The sequence below is a fragment of the Amblyraja radiata genome, chromosome 6 (assembly GCF_010909765.2).
Source record: "Amblyraja radiata isolate CabotCenter1 chromosome 6, sAmbRad1.1.pri, whole genome shotgun sequence".
NCBI lineage: Eukaryota > Metazoa > Chordata > Chondrichthyes > Rajiformes > Rajidae > Amblyraja > Amblyraja radiata.
In genome coordinates, this window is record NC_045961.1 from 79425493 (window position 1) to 79441297 (window position 15805).

Sequence of the window (15805 nt, forward strand, 5' to 3'; positions counted from 1 at the left end):
CTGTAGCAACGAATTCCAGAAATTCACCACTCTCTGACAAAATTAATTGCTCCTTATCTCCTTTTTAAAAGTATGTCCTTTTAAGTTAACATTGCAGCTTATTGACCTTATATCAGATCTAGCCAGTTATGACGAACTGGTAAAGCTGATTGACTGCAGTACTGCTGATTATTACAAGCCCAGTCAGAAAATTAAATGTTGTTCCTCAAGCTTATAGAAACAAAGAAATGCAGATGCTGGTTTAAATGATAGGACACAAAATGCTGGAGTAACTCAACAGTTCAGGCAGCATCCCTAAAAACATGGATAGGTGACGTTTCAGGTTCAGACTTTACTTCAATTTGTCATATGCGCTGGAAACTGAACTATGAAGTTCTTCTTTGCTGCAGCTTTCTTCAGAAGAAGGGTCTTGACCATTTTTCCTCAAACTTATATCAGCCTTTATTGTTTAAAGTTAAAGGCAGGAACATCAGAGTGAGAGAAGATTGGAGAATTAAACTGACAGGCAACTCAAGTCTCAGGATCACCCTTATGGGCTGAAATATGTTTGTCTTGGGAAAGGAAGGTCCTTTAATATCTTTCCATTCCAAAAGCAATTCCTTCCACAGATGGTGAGGGTTACCTTGCTTTTATTTCTTGTTGACTCCATTTTCTTTAATATGTCAATCTTGACAAAGATTGGAGGAAAGTCTAGCTGGAAAAAACTTTTATTTCATTTCTTCATGACATTGTGCTCCACATCTATGACAGAACCAAATGTTGCAAATTGATGACCAAACATCAGATCTAGCCAGTTCTGACAGGAACTGGAAAGGCTGTTGTCTGAACAATGATAGGAAACAAAAATTAAGTTCCTTTTGATACACATTCCAAGGGATTGTCTGCCCACTATCTGTTCAGTTTGAAATGGTAATTTACCAGTAATTTGGAATAGACTTAAAAGGCATTCAGATATGAGCTATTTCTTTCATTCTCAGCATGATATTTTTTCAATGACCTGCCATAGTTTGTTAAAATTATCAAGAATTTTCAGAGGCTTAACAGAGAATAAATGTTCCTTCTACAAAGTGATTCTCAAGCAAGCAGGTTAGCTAAAAAACAAGCCAGGGAACTACAGGCCAGTGAACCTGGCTCGTGGTGGGAACGTTGTTGGAGGGGATTCTTAGGGACAGAACTACCAATATTTGGATAGTTGGGGACTGCCTAGAAATGCTTTGTGCTTGGGAAATCATGTCTCACAAATTTGTTAAGAGTTTTTTTCAACAGGTTTAGGTTTATTATTATCATGTGCCTTAAGATATAATAATAATAATAATAATAATAATAATAATAATAATAATAATAATAATAATAATAATAATAATAATAATAATAATAATAATAATAATAATAATAATACACTTTATTACGGACTTGAGGTCCAGACAAGGGGCAACATTACATAAAAATGCATTGCATATTAAAGAATATCATAAAATACATATAAAATCTTAGTATATCACTTATAAAAGCATCATCAATTATATATTAAATAAAATATATAGTGAAATGCAAATTTGTTTTGCATGGTATCTAAACATATCAAATATTTGTCAAACTGCAATAGATATAACAAAGGTGAAGATAGAGGGTGCAGAATGTAGTTCACAGCAACAGTTCCACAGACAAAGTCCAATGTCAACAATGAGGTTATGGTGAATCGGACAGTACCCTACCTTATGAAAAGCCTAAACATTATTCCTGTATCATGTATCTCTACACTATAAATGGCTTGATTGTATTCATGTATTGTCTTTCTGCTGACTAGATAGCATGCAACAAAAGCTTTTCACTGTACCTCGGCACACCTAACAATAAACTAAACTGGACTGTTGAGACAGCCTGATAACAGAGGTAAAGCTGTTCCTGAGCCTGGTGGTGTGTGCTTTCAAGCTTCAGTATCTTCTGCCTTACAGGAATAGAGAGAAGAAGGAATCACCAGGGTGGAATGTCTGACTATGCTGCTTACCTTTTGAGGAGGATGGGTGGGTAATAAAGGTTTTTGGCATACTGAATTTCATCAGTCAGGGCACTGAGTAAAGGATAGGTGGTGATAGAAATGGTAAATGAGATGTTCCATATCAGGACACCTGAGATGATATCATTCTTTAGGGAATGGTGTTCCCCTGTTCTATCACAGATGAGGCCCTCACATGTGTCTCCTCTGTATCCCATAGTTCCGCTCTTGTTCCTCCTCCCCCCAGCTGCAACAGGGACAAGTTGCATTAGTCCTCATCCTTCACCCCATCAATTGTCGCATACAACACATCATCCTCTTTCATTTTTGCCATCCACAATGGGATCCCACCACTAGTCATATATTCCCATCTCCACTGCTTTCCGTCGAGACTGTTCCCTCCACAACTCCCTGGTTCACTCCTCCTTTCCCACCCAAACCACACCTGCAACTGTGGGAGATGCAACACCTGTCCTTATACCTCCTCCCTTGACTCCATCCAGGGACCCCGATAGTCCATTCAGGTGAGGCAGAGGTTCACTTGCACCTCTATCAACCCTATCCACTGTATCCGTAGGTCTTGGTGTAAGCACCTATATATTGGCGATATCAAGCGCAGATTGGGTGATGTTTCGCTTAATACTAACGCTCAGTCCGGCTCAGTCTATGCAATATCTCAGTTGTCAACCATTTTAACTTCCCTTCCGATTCCCATTCTGACTTTTCTGTCCTGGGCCTCTTCCACTGTCAAAGTGAGGCCACATGCAAATTGGAGGAACAGCACCTCATATTTTACTACCGAATGGGCAATGTCGACTAGCTTGGATGCGTATCTTGGTCTGTATGGCCAGGTTGGACTGAAACGCCTGTTTCAATGTTGTGTTACACTTTGACTCTCATCATGTAAATCATCAGTAGGATATTTATGGAGAATTGGTCTATATGTGGAGATTGTTGACAATATGGAACTTAATACCATTTGAGATATCTTCTTGTGGTTTATACCAGTGCATGTAAGCTTTATCATGATCTATCTTCTTCACCTCAGATTTCTGAGTATGGAATTTCATTTGGCAATTACATGTCCTTGGAATTGGAATGCTGGTGGATCAATAAAACTATATGAGAAATAATACGAGAAATAGTCAAAAGACTAAGTGACATGCACCAACCTTACCATGTTGGTAACAAACATTTTAAGATGTCCTAGATTTATCAAACAAAATTGGAAGTATTGGGCCAGGTGACAAAAATCTTAGTTGAAGATGATAATTCTAAGGAACGGTCCAGGTATGTGAGGATTTCGCAGGTAGGCGGATATTCCAAAGACTACCCATTGGAATAAGATAGCAAAGCTCAAAAATAGTCATGAAAAGGGACTGGAATTATAATAGTAAAGAGATTTTGTAGGGCTAGGAGATAAAGCATAAATAAGAAGGAGTGGGATTTGGTTGTAGATGGATTTGAAAATAAGTATATAAACCATCTCATATATTTACATGCTCTCGACAAATTGACAGAATCTATGATAATGGCTCATGAAACAGCCACCTTAGTGGTTCCAAGTTAACAAGAGCATGCGCAGGCTGAAGGTAGGAGTAAGGTATGTTATAATCTTTAAGTATTTTCAGATATGTGCATGTATTGAACATTCCTCTTTTATCAATGATGTTTAAATTCCTGCATCCACCCATTCCCGCAAATGATGAGATGGAGATTCAGAAATTCGTGATTAAGAAAGATCATTTTTTGAATGATTAAAGACCTTTATTTTTCCTTTTTAAGTCCAGTAGTCCAGTAAATATTAATAAAATGGACTTCATTTGCCACTTTTAATTCCAGGCTCCACATTTAATTCAGGTGATCCAAACTGTAGTTTAGTTGAAACCATGTCTTAAGTCTTTGCCAAGTTAAAGGTTCATAGGGTTTGATTTTATTACAATTGAAAAAAACACTTTCAAGTGTTATCAAGGGTATTGTAAACAGTCACTTCAAATATATCTAACTGGCTAACTATTCGACTTACTTTTGTTCTTATCGTTAGAAATTCCATTCTGAATCAACAAAGACCTTCATTATTCAAGATCTCAGGAGGACAACAACTATCTGCTGAAACATGTCGAACAAATCATATTGGCTACAGGTGAAGATGCAACTAAAGTAAGTAAGTTTACAGTAGGTTTATTGGCCAAGTATTCACATACAAGGAATTTTCCTTGGTGCTCCGCCCACAAGTAACAACATGACATACAGTGACAGCTACGAATGACTCAGAAAACACTAAACATTAATAAATTAATAAACATTAATGATAAAACACCATTGATCAAGCATGTGAACCAATAAAATACCAGATCAAAGGGAGGCTACAGATTTTTGGCTGTTGAGTAGAGCAACTACTCGTGGATAAAAACTTTTTATGTCTGGCTGTGGCAACTTTGACAATCCAGAGTCGCCTTCCAGAGGGAAGTGATTCAAAGAGTTGGTGGCCAGGGTGAGAGTGGTCAGAGATGATCTTGCCCGCTCGCTTCCTGACCCTTGCAGTGTACAGTTCATCAATGGAGGGAAGGTTGCAGCCAATAACCTTCTCTGCTGATCGGACGATTCGCTGCAGCGCCAAGGTGTCATGCTTGGTGGCTGAGCCAAACCAGACCATGATGGAGAAGTTGAGAACACACTCTACGATGACCATGTAGAATTGAACCATCATTGCCTGTGGCAGATTGTGCTTCCTCAGCTGCCATAGGAAGTACATCCTATGTTGTGCCTTTTTGACTGTGGAGTCGATGGTAGCCCCCCACTTAAGATCCTTGGAGATGATGGTTCCCAGGAACTTAAAATACTCCACAAATGTGACTGTGGTGTTGTTGATGGTGAGTGGGGTTAGGGGAGGGGGAGCTCTCCTAAAGTCTACAATCAATTCCACTGTCTTAAGAGCATTGAGGTCTAGGTTGCTGCGATGACACCAGGACGCCAGCTGTGAAACTTCCTGTCTGTAGGCAGATTCCTCCCCATCCTGGATCAGTCCAATCAGGGTTGTGTTGTCCGCAAACTTGAAAAGCTTGACAGAGGTGTCTGTGGAGGTGCAGTCGTTGGTGTAGGGAGAGTAGAGGAGAGGAGAGAGTACGCAGCCTTGCGGTGCTCCTATGCTGAACGTTTGCGGGTTTGAGATGTGCTTTCCCAGACTCACATGCTGCCTCTTGCCTGTCAGGAAGTTGGTGATCCACTGACAGAGGGGTTCAGGCACAGTCAACTCGGAAAGTTTGGAGTGTAGTTGCCCTGGCACAATGGTGTTGAATGCAGAGCTAAAATCAACAAACAGGATCCTCGCATAGGTCCCCGGGTGGTCTAGGTGCTGGAGGATGAAGTGCAGGTCCAGTTTGACTGCATCATCCACAGATCTATTGGCCCAATATGCAAACTGCAGAGGGTCCAGCAGGGAGTATGTGATTTTTTTCAGCTTGGCCAGCACAAGCCTTTCGACTGTCTTCATGGCTACAGAGGTCAGTGCGACAGGCCTGTAGTCATTAAGACACATAATCCTTGCCTTCTTCAGTACAGGGACAATAGTGGAGACTTTGAAGCAGGCAGTGACAGTACATGTTTGCAGGGACTGGTTAAAAGTGTCTGTATTGACCGGTGCCAGCTGTTTGGCACAGAGCTTAAGAGTAGAGGGGGAAACATTGTCAGGTCCTGGAGATTTCCGGCTCTTTTGTCCTCTGAAAAGCCTCTCCACCTCCTCTGTTTTTATTGTTGATATTGGATAAGTTATGTTGTGCAGCACAGAGGGTGTGGGTGATTGGGTGTGAAGTGGTGATTGGAGGGGGGTGGGTGTAGAAGGGTCAGGCTGTGAGTGGGTGTGAAGTGTTGGTTGGGGTGGGAAATGGTCCAGTCTTTTCATACTGGAGTCTTGCCTTAAGTGGGTGTGAAGTGGTGAATGGGAAGGAGAGGGTGCAGGGTCCAGTCTTTGTAGACTGGGGTCTGGCTGTGTTGGTTGGGGAGGTGGTACCAGAGTTACCTTTCTGATTTTCAAACCTGCAGTAAAACTCATTCAGGTCATTGGTCAGCTGACGATTGTCCAAAGAGCGGGGGGCTTTCCTCTTGTAGCTGGTAATTTCTTGCAAGCCCTTCCAAATTGATGAAGAGTCACTTGCTGGGAACTTGCTCCTCAACTTCTCAGAGTACGTTTCCTTGGCAGCTCTGGTTCCACTTCTCAGCTTGTACTTGGCCTGCCTGTAGAGGTCTGCATCCCCGCTCCTGTAGGCCTCCTCTTTAGATCGTCGGAGGTGTCTGAGTTCTGCAGTGAACCAGGGCTTGTTGTTGTTGAACCATTTCCGGGTCTTAAGTTGGAATGCAACTGTCTTCGCAAAAGCTGACATATGATGACACAGTGTCCGTATACTCATCGAGGCTTGTGGTTGCTTCCCTGAACACATTCCACTCCGTGCAGTCAAAGCAGGATTGTAGGTTCTCAATGCCTTCGCTTGTCCACCTTTTCGTTGTTCGGACCACAGGCTTAACAGCTTTTAGTTTCTGCCTGTAGGTTGGAATAAGGTGAATTAGACAATGATCAGAGAGATCCAGACCCGCCCGGGGAACAGAACGATATGCGTTCTTGATTGCCGTATAACAGTGATCGAGTGTTCTCTCCCCTCTGGTAGGGCAGGTAACATGAAGTCTGTATTTTGGAAGGTCACAGCTGAGATTAGCTTTGTTAAAGTCCTCCAAAACAATGACCATGGAGTCCGGGAAGTCACTCTCTACCCTCATTACCTGGTCAGTGAGTTGCATTTGTGCCTCACGTATGCTGGCTTGGGGGAGGAATGTAAACTCCAGCGATAATAAAGGAGTTAAATTCCCTCAGAGAGTAGAAGTGTTTGCAGTTTATAAAGAGGGATTCTAGGTTGGGAGAGCAGAAATTTGACAATACTGTGATGTCGCTGCACCAGTCCTGGTTGGTATAGAAGCATATTCCACCGCCTCTTGATTTCCCCGCTGCCTCCACTTCGTGATCCGCTCTGTGAAGTTGGAAGCCAGCCAGTTGCAGCGCGCTGTCCGGGGTCGACTCACAAAGCCAGGTCTCGGTGAAACACAGGGCAGCAGCTCGAGAGAAGTCCTTGTTTGTCCGATGCATGAGTTGCAGTTCATCCACTTTGTTCTTGAGAGAATGTACGTTTGCCTTGGACTTGAGAAATATAAATTTACCAATAGTTAAGGCTTATAATAATCAAATGTAAATGTTCAGCCCATTCATATATGGGTCCCTATGCTTATCAATCAAATTGAAATACATGTACATGGACCACAGGGTTAAATAACTGCCAGCAAAGCAGGGTGGCACAATTGCGCAATGTTATAGTTGCTGCCTTACAGTACTTGCAGCGGTGGAGACCCGGGTTCAATACCGACTACGGGTGTTGTCTGTACATAGATTGCACATTCTCCCCACGACCTGCATGGGTTTTCTCTGAGATCTTCGGTTTCCACCCAGACTCCAAAGATGTACAGGTTTGTAAGTTAATTGGTTTGGTAAATGTAAAAAAAATCCCTAGTGTGTGTAGGATAGTGTTAATATGCGGGGATCGCTAGTCGGCACGGACCCGGTTTGCCGAAGGGTCTGTGTCCGTGCTGTTTCTCCAAACTAAATTAAACTAAAAGCATTCGATTTGACCTTGAACTGAAGTGCTGATGTTAATACCCTGCCAGGCCTGAAGGTGAATTTGTTTTCAGATTTTCTTCACCAGATCGTAAATTATAACAGATTTATTATTTAGTTTCTAACCAAAACAGTTGGCTGCATGAGGGTTTTATAGGTTTTTGCTTTGGTAAGATGGTAAAATTCGCACGTGATGTTAAGCCTATTGTTGAGAAGATGCAGCATGAGTAATGAAGTTGTATTACTCATGCTCAATCTTCTCAACAGTAGGTTTAACATCACATGCGCATCTTATATATCATTTATTTGGGACTTTTTAGATACCTCCACTTAAAATCTAAATTCAACAATTTAAATCAAAGCCTTTATTCCCAGTGTGTCTCCCATTTCCATTCTTGCCATCTCCAGCACTGTCTTTGTTTCCCTTTGCTACCTTTATCTTTTAACCTTACAACATTATCCTATTTATATCACTTAACCTCTAGGTGTTTCCATCATATCACAGATCCTACAGTACTTTCATTTCCATCTTTCCACACTTCTTGAAGAATGCCTGCAACATCGCTGATTACTTTCTGAACTGAGTGAAGCTCATTTAGATTTTAGTTTAGTTTTAGTTTAGAGGTACAGCGCATAAACAGGCCCTTCGGCCCACCAAGTCCAAACCGATCAGCGAATCCCGCACATTAACATTACCCTACACACACTAGGAACAATTTATAATTATACCAAGCCAATTAACCTACAAACCTGTACGTCTTTAGAGTGGGAGAGGAAACCAAAGTTCTCGGAGAAAACCCACTTGGTCATGGGGAGAACGTACAAACTCCATACAGACTGCACCGCTAGTCAGGATTGAACCTGGGTATCTGGCACTGTGTACGCTATAAGGCAGCAACACTACCGCTACGCCCACAGTGCTCATGACACATTGAGCTCAGCTTTACTGATCTGCTATTTAATGTGTAGTATATCTCAGGTTTCCACATAAAGGCACTGAAACACAGAGGTCTGATCTGTTCTGAAGGTTAGGCGCTGGTTCATATGACCTTGTACCCCATCATGAACTAACCTCCAAGCCGAGCAGTGGAACACTCATAAGTTAGGGATTGGGTTTGGAATGTTTCACATCCAATCCCTCAGCTTTATGTCAGAACATAGAAACATAGAAACATAGAAATTAGGTGCAGGAGTAGGCCATTCGGCCCTTCGAGCCTGCACCGCCATTCAATATGATCATGGCTGATCATCCAACTCAATATGATCATGGCTGATCATCCAACTCAGTATCCCGTACCTGCCTTCTCTCCATACCCTCTGATCCCCTTAGCCACAAGGGCCACATCTAACTCCCTCTTAATTGGCTGGCAAAAGGAGCACAATCTTAACAAATGGAGTAACTGACCTCATGATGAGTGTTTAATGCAGGTGACTGAATTTTCTGTTTTATTTTAATGAAAATAATTTTGTGTTAGTGTTTAATTTGCTTATAAAAAATGTGTTTATGTTTGTTTAATGTAAAATGTAATTAAGAACATAGAACCTAGAACAGTACAGCACATGAACATGTACTTCAGCCCATAATATACTGTATGTGCTGAACATCGTGCCAAGTTAATCTCCTGTTTGAAAATAATTCAAAATAATTTTGAAGTTTCTCACTATTAATTATCAAAAATCAGTTGACGATTTTGTTGACGGTGAGTGTTCCTAAGGATGTTTGAACAATTCGGGGGGTCAGGGTCCAATGGGAATCAGCTATTAACACTGTTTTTCACTCTCGTCAGAAGCTGCCTGTCCTGCTGAGCAATTTCAGCATTTTCTCTTTCTATTTCACTTGACTGAAAGACTGAACTTTGCAAGCATGTACTTGAAAAATATATATTTTGATCATCTCATATATTGTTTAGCATGGCTGAACCCATATGCCTTCTTCAGTTTAATTGGCCCAGATGGATTAATTTGGCCTCTTATTGTGCTACATTCTTGTATACCGATGTTTCTTAAGGAGCAAGGAGTTTGGATTTGCCTCTGGACATTTTCTCCAAGGATTGCTTATCTCAAGTAATGAGGATGAAGAAAGCACACACTGCCAAGCTCTTTACCACAAGAAATAATGAGAAGAGTCATGAGCTGACAGAGGAGATTTTAATTGTGATCAATGATCAAAGCAAACTCAACTCAGAAATGTTACAGTGGGCTCAAATTATTATTTTCAACTGAAAGTCATTGCAGTTTACAAGCCAATCACATTAAAAAGCTCATGTCAAATGTTTTTACTATTTTATATAGGATGACAACACGCACTACAATCTCTAATCCCATCAATAACTATCACAGCTGAGCCTCAGACCAATCTTTGCGAGTGAGATCCATTAGAAATCAACATAAAATTTATAGTTTGTGAATAATGGAAGAGAACATTTTCAGTCAGGTGAATAAAGGACAACCAAAAACATACATTTTATGTTAATACTGAATAATTAATGTTAATATCTCAGTTTTAAAGTTCTGCAATATTCATGCACATCCTAAAAAATGAAACACTAATTCAAATGCCTGTGGCAATAATCATTTTGCTTATGATGGCTCTTGATCACTTTGCATGTTTCCATTGAGTGATACAGTGCAGAATGGAGAACTAAGATCAAAAAAGCTTCCAAGAAAACATCAGTCTACATAATTGATCAGCTGTTTATGTGCATTATCGTGGACGTCTTGTCTGCTGACCCAGCTTCCTAAGGGAATAGAAGACTCTTAGAACTTTAACTACTAAAGTGAAATATATTGACCTCTGTTTAGTAGTGTGGGTATGACTATACTAGATCAGAGGCTAAGCATGTCGTGCTCTAACTCTAGACAGTCAAGTCAAATCAAGTTGAGTTTATTGTCATATGCACAAGTATGGTGGGGGTACAGGTGCAATGCTAAATCATGCAACAGTATGACTCGTAGAGACTGACACAAACACACCAAAATAACATATATAAATTACACCTAAAATATTTAAAATAAAAAAGACTGCAAAAAACAAAACATTCGTGGTGAAAATATGATTGGAAAATAAAAACAAGTCCATGCCAGTGCAAGCGGTGGACCATAACGTTCCACAGTTGAGATAGGGTTAGGCTTGTGCAGGTTGATTCAAGAACTTGTTCGTTGTAGGCACGTAGCTGTTCCCGTGATATGTCGGCCGCCTCTCACATTCCTATGGTCCTCTTACTGTATATCCTGGAAATAGCAAATGGAAGAAAGTTGTCAATACATCTCAACTGAGTTGCTGACTGTAGATTGGTTACTCTACACTAACCAATTGTAGTGCTTGATTAGTAGGAGCTCCACCTACTATACGGTTTATATTATCAGAACTCGGCTCATGGTGGCAGTCGAATCGTCGCTACACAAGCTATAACTGTAGTGGCCATTTGGCCTATTTTGCATGTCATTGATGATGGCATGTGCCTTTAAATTTTAGACTGCCCGTTATATTGTGGGTGGGATTTATGACGTGTTTTGGGTGTGTTTGGAGCTTAGATGCTTGCGCAGAAGTTTCGTTTTGAGATTAGTTTGGAGAGACGACGGGGAAGGTCCCTTCTACCATGCGGGATCATGCGGATTATGCGGTTCACATGCCAGATCATGCCAGTGTTACGGAGACACGAGGAGTTTTTTAATGTCTAAAGTAATAAGCTGGAGTTCGAAGAAGATTGTAGTAATGAGTCGGACGAAATGTGGATGTATCTCACTGTTTTCTATCACCAATAAAGCATTTATTAATCAAAAGACTGTGTTTTGAAGCCATATCTGAGAAGAAGCTCTGAAGGTCTCTGTGAGTGAGCTCGCATGCTTTTAGAAGACACCCCCTTCAACCATTCTCATCCAAATAGCGGCTAGGGTGCTAATTACCTGAAAGATATGAAAATCTGCCGCTACAAATAGCAAATGGAAGAAAGTTGTCAATACATCTCAACTGAGTTGCTAACTGTAGATTGGTTACTCTACACTAACCAATTGTAGTGCTTGATTAGTAGGAGCTCCACCTACTATACGGTTTATATTATCAGAACTCGGCTCATGATGGCAGTCGAATCGTCGCTACACACGCTATAACAACATGCTGAAGTGTACTATAAATGATCTTTAATAAAACTATGTTGTACCATGTTGTGCGAATGACTGGGTCATTTACATGATGTCAGAAGTGGGATCTGCCAAAACAAACCTTTTGCATCCAGAACAGAGAGCACAGATGCACTGCCTATCTGAGCAGCAACTTCCTCTACTGTTCGCATCGGGTAGTGTGGGCATTTTATCGCTGTGTTTAGATCTCTGGGGTTAATGCAGATTCGGATTTCTTCCTTGTTTTTCTTTGTTGCAACCACCATGGTGGAAACCCAGTTGGACGAGTCAGTAACAGTAGCAATGACTCCCAGGGACACCATCCACTGTAGCTCATTGTATACTCTGTCGCGCATTGCATGCGGGATTCGGTGTAGTGCTTGGACCACAGGTATGACATTTGGATCCGTAGCGATATTGTACTTGATGGGCAGCTTTCCAAGCTTGTCGTCAAATAGTTCTATGTATTGTGAAAGTATCTGCTGAGTGGAGCCCTCAGCGGGAGAGGTTTGATGGACAGCAGGCCCAAAGATAACCAATGATGCTAAACAGAGTTGCAGAATCCCCCCGAACACTGAAAAACTTCAGTTGTGACTCCACTTGGCAATTCAGTTCAGTTTCTCCAAGTGGGAGCAGTACCTCTCCCTCATAGGCTCGTAACATAGCCATAGTGTTTGCAATACGTTCTGTATTACGAATTTGTTTAAATTCAGATAAAGACATGACATTACATTTAGCACCAATGTCAATCTTTGTAAGCGCAATGTTGCTGTGAACAAGGAAAGAGACTTCAGGGTCAAGTTGCTTGTTAGTGGAAGCAAACCGGGAGTGGATGTCTGGACTGTTATCTTGGTTCACAGGGAGGAGAGTAGGGAATGGCGCTTCCAGCTCTTGGAATTTGTTATCAGTAGGTTCATGTTTTATAAGTTGTACAGTTTGTCTTGGGAACGAACGAGTCATGCGAGAACGACAACATTTCATGAAATGGTTACATTTCTTACAGTAGTGGCAAATTTTACCATAAGCAGCACAGAATTCGCGAACTGGAGCGTGGGAGCCGTCACAGTTAGAGCACCGTTCGATAGATCTCTGAGGATGCCAGAGTGAGGTTGGTTGTGAACGCCGGTTATGATAGGAGGTGTCGGTAGCATTGACATTGAATGGGGATCGTGGCCCAGAGCCCAAAGACTTTGTGTGGCAAGCCGTAAGTTCAGCGATTCTACAAGCATGTTCAGCTCGGTCCAAGGTCAATTCAGTATCGCAAAGCAATTCATCTCGTACCTTGTTACTGAGTAAACCTCCTACCAGTTTGTCACGGATGAGATATTCACACAAATCTCTGAAGCGGCAGCGTGCAGCCATGTGTTTTAAATTACTGAGGAAGTTTTCAATAGGATCTCCTTGCTGTTGGAAGCGAGGAAAAAACTTACCACGTTCAATTATGGACTTGGCACGAAGGTCGCGTAGCTGTCTGAACATAGTGAGCAGGACTGCAGGGTCATCCATAGTTTCAGCAGGCACCACAACCTGGTTGTTGTGATCCATAACTGCAGGCGCGTAGTTAAAACGCTCTGCAGGTGCATCATTGCTTCAGGGCCAGCAACATTAAGTCGTATAGAGGCACACACGTCAGGTGCAGCTCTGCAATGAGCATCACAAATGTAATGGTTGTAGTCGCGCTCAAAGATGAGCCAATGTTCAGAGTTGTCTGAGTCAAAGATCAGAGGATCTGGACAGCGAAGCGAGCTAGCCATGGTATATAAAACAAACAAGGTGGACATAATATAATCCGATATACTTAAACGCGGAGTGGGTAGGCAACCACTTCTTGACACCATGTAGATGACCCAGTCATTCGCACAACATGACCGGGTCCAATCTCACCACGTTCGGCAGCCCCTTTGGCCACTACAAATTCCTGAGAATGCCCTTCGACATCAACTCTGCTAGCGAGGTTTTCAGCGCACAATGGACCAATTATTTGCGGGGTATCAGTGCACCATCATTGTCAATGACATTCTCGTTGCTGGACAAGACATGGCTGAACATGACGCCAATATAAAAAAAGTACTAGACCGTGCCAAATACATCCATCTCAAGTTTAACCCTCTAAAATGCAGATTTTACTTCGGAGTCACGTGAGTGACTACGTGAAGAGCCCGCTCAGCACGCATGTGCGACATTGCGTTCACGCAGGCAACAGTGACGCAGCGGGAGTCAGGCGCTCCCACTACAGTTTTAAAAAAGACGGACCGTCAGGTAAGTCTACTCTGAGGTTGGTTTTTCTTGGCAAAAGGAGAGTTTTTGCTTTGTTCCAACAGCTAAGAAAAATGAACAGAACAAGGCTCTCCAAGAAGCCTGTCTCCCGTTCGACTCCAACGGAGGAGCGTTCCATCAGTGGGGGGCAGGAGGCGGTAGGACCGCTAACCCAGCGCTCCGCCATCCCCGACACCGAGCCGAGCCCAGTCTCGCTAGCGCCTGAGCAGCGGACTGGATGTAAAGCCACTAAGAAGACCATCCGGCCGGTGGTTTCCGATTCGTCGGACGGGGACGTCTCACCGCCCGCTTGGGGCAGAGACAGCCGCTTGAGCCTCATGGAGCGGATCGTGGAGCGAATGCTCCAGCGAGATGTGCTTCGTGAGGAGCAGTTTCGCAGAGGGAGTTCAGGCACTCCCTCCACAGTGCCTCGTGCACTGGCCATCGCTTTCCCCTCATCCGAGGACAGCTGTGGCGACCAGGGCTGGGCTGGTCAAGAAGAGGGGTTAATGACTGAAGAAGTCGGGAGTATGCCAGGGGTACAGGAACAGGAAGAGCTGCTGGGTATGGTGGACCGCTACGTGGCAGCCCCACATGAAGGACGGCCATTAGAGCCAAAACTAGCGGCCAGCATTAACCACCTATCCAACAGGCCCCTACAGGAGCAGGTGGTTAATGAGGTCTTAGAACAATATACGGCTCCCGAAAATTGTGAATCGCTCAAAATGCCGGCTGTCAACAGCCAAATCTGGGGGCACGTTGGGTCAAATATTCGAAATCAGGAACTAAAACTTCAGCAGATCCTCAGGCTCCTGACGTCAGCCATCACCTCATTTGCTCGTTCTGTGGATGGTACAGAAATGACCACAAACCCGCAGGACACCCTCGCACTGCTGTGCAATACTCAATTTGGGATAAATAACCTCCGCAAGGAGATTATAAGACCTGCCCTCAACCCAAAATTCACGGGGTTGTGCAAAACTCCAACCATTGAGTCAGATACACTGCTCTTAGAATAGAATAGAATAGAATAGAATGCAATTTATTGTCATTCAAACCTAGGTTTGAACGAAATATAATTTCTACAGTTTTTTACATTACAAAACAATCCAAGACCCACACTTAACACAGTTTACATAAACATCCATCACAGTGAGTCTCCAACATCTCCTCACTGTGATGGAAGGCAAAGTCTTTATCTCTTCCCTTTGTTCCTTCTCCCGTGGTCCAGCAGTCCAACTGCAGTGTCGAGGCGAACTGGGGCTCCGATGTTAAAGCCCCCGGCGGGCGATAGTAAGTCCTGAGGCCGTTTAAGCCATGCCAGGTGATGTTAGGCCCCGGCTCCATGTCCTTAAACCCGCGATTCCAGCGGGAGAAGTCGCCGTTGCGGAGCTCGGAAAAGCGGTCTCCCACCAGGGACCTGCGAGCTCCCGATGTTCCCGTCCACCGGGTCTGCAGCCGGTGCCTCCGAACTCCAAAAGTCGGGTCGCAGCCACACGCCACCACAGCTCTTCCCGCTCCGAAGTTGGCCAGCTCTGCGATGTCAGTTCCACAGGCTCTGCAACTTTAGCCCTCAGGTTAGTCCCGGCCGGAGGTCGCCGCCGGCTCCACGATGTTAGGCCCAACGACATCCGAGACCCGACAGGGAATAGTCGGGTCTCCGCACAGGGAAGAGAATTAAAACGGTTTCCCCCACCACCCCCCACATATACACAGATTAAAAAAATAATAAAAACGAACTCAAGACATACATTTAATAAGACAAAAATAAAAAAAGA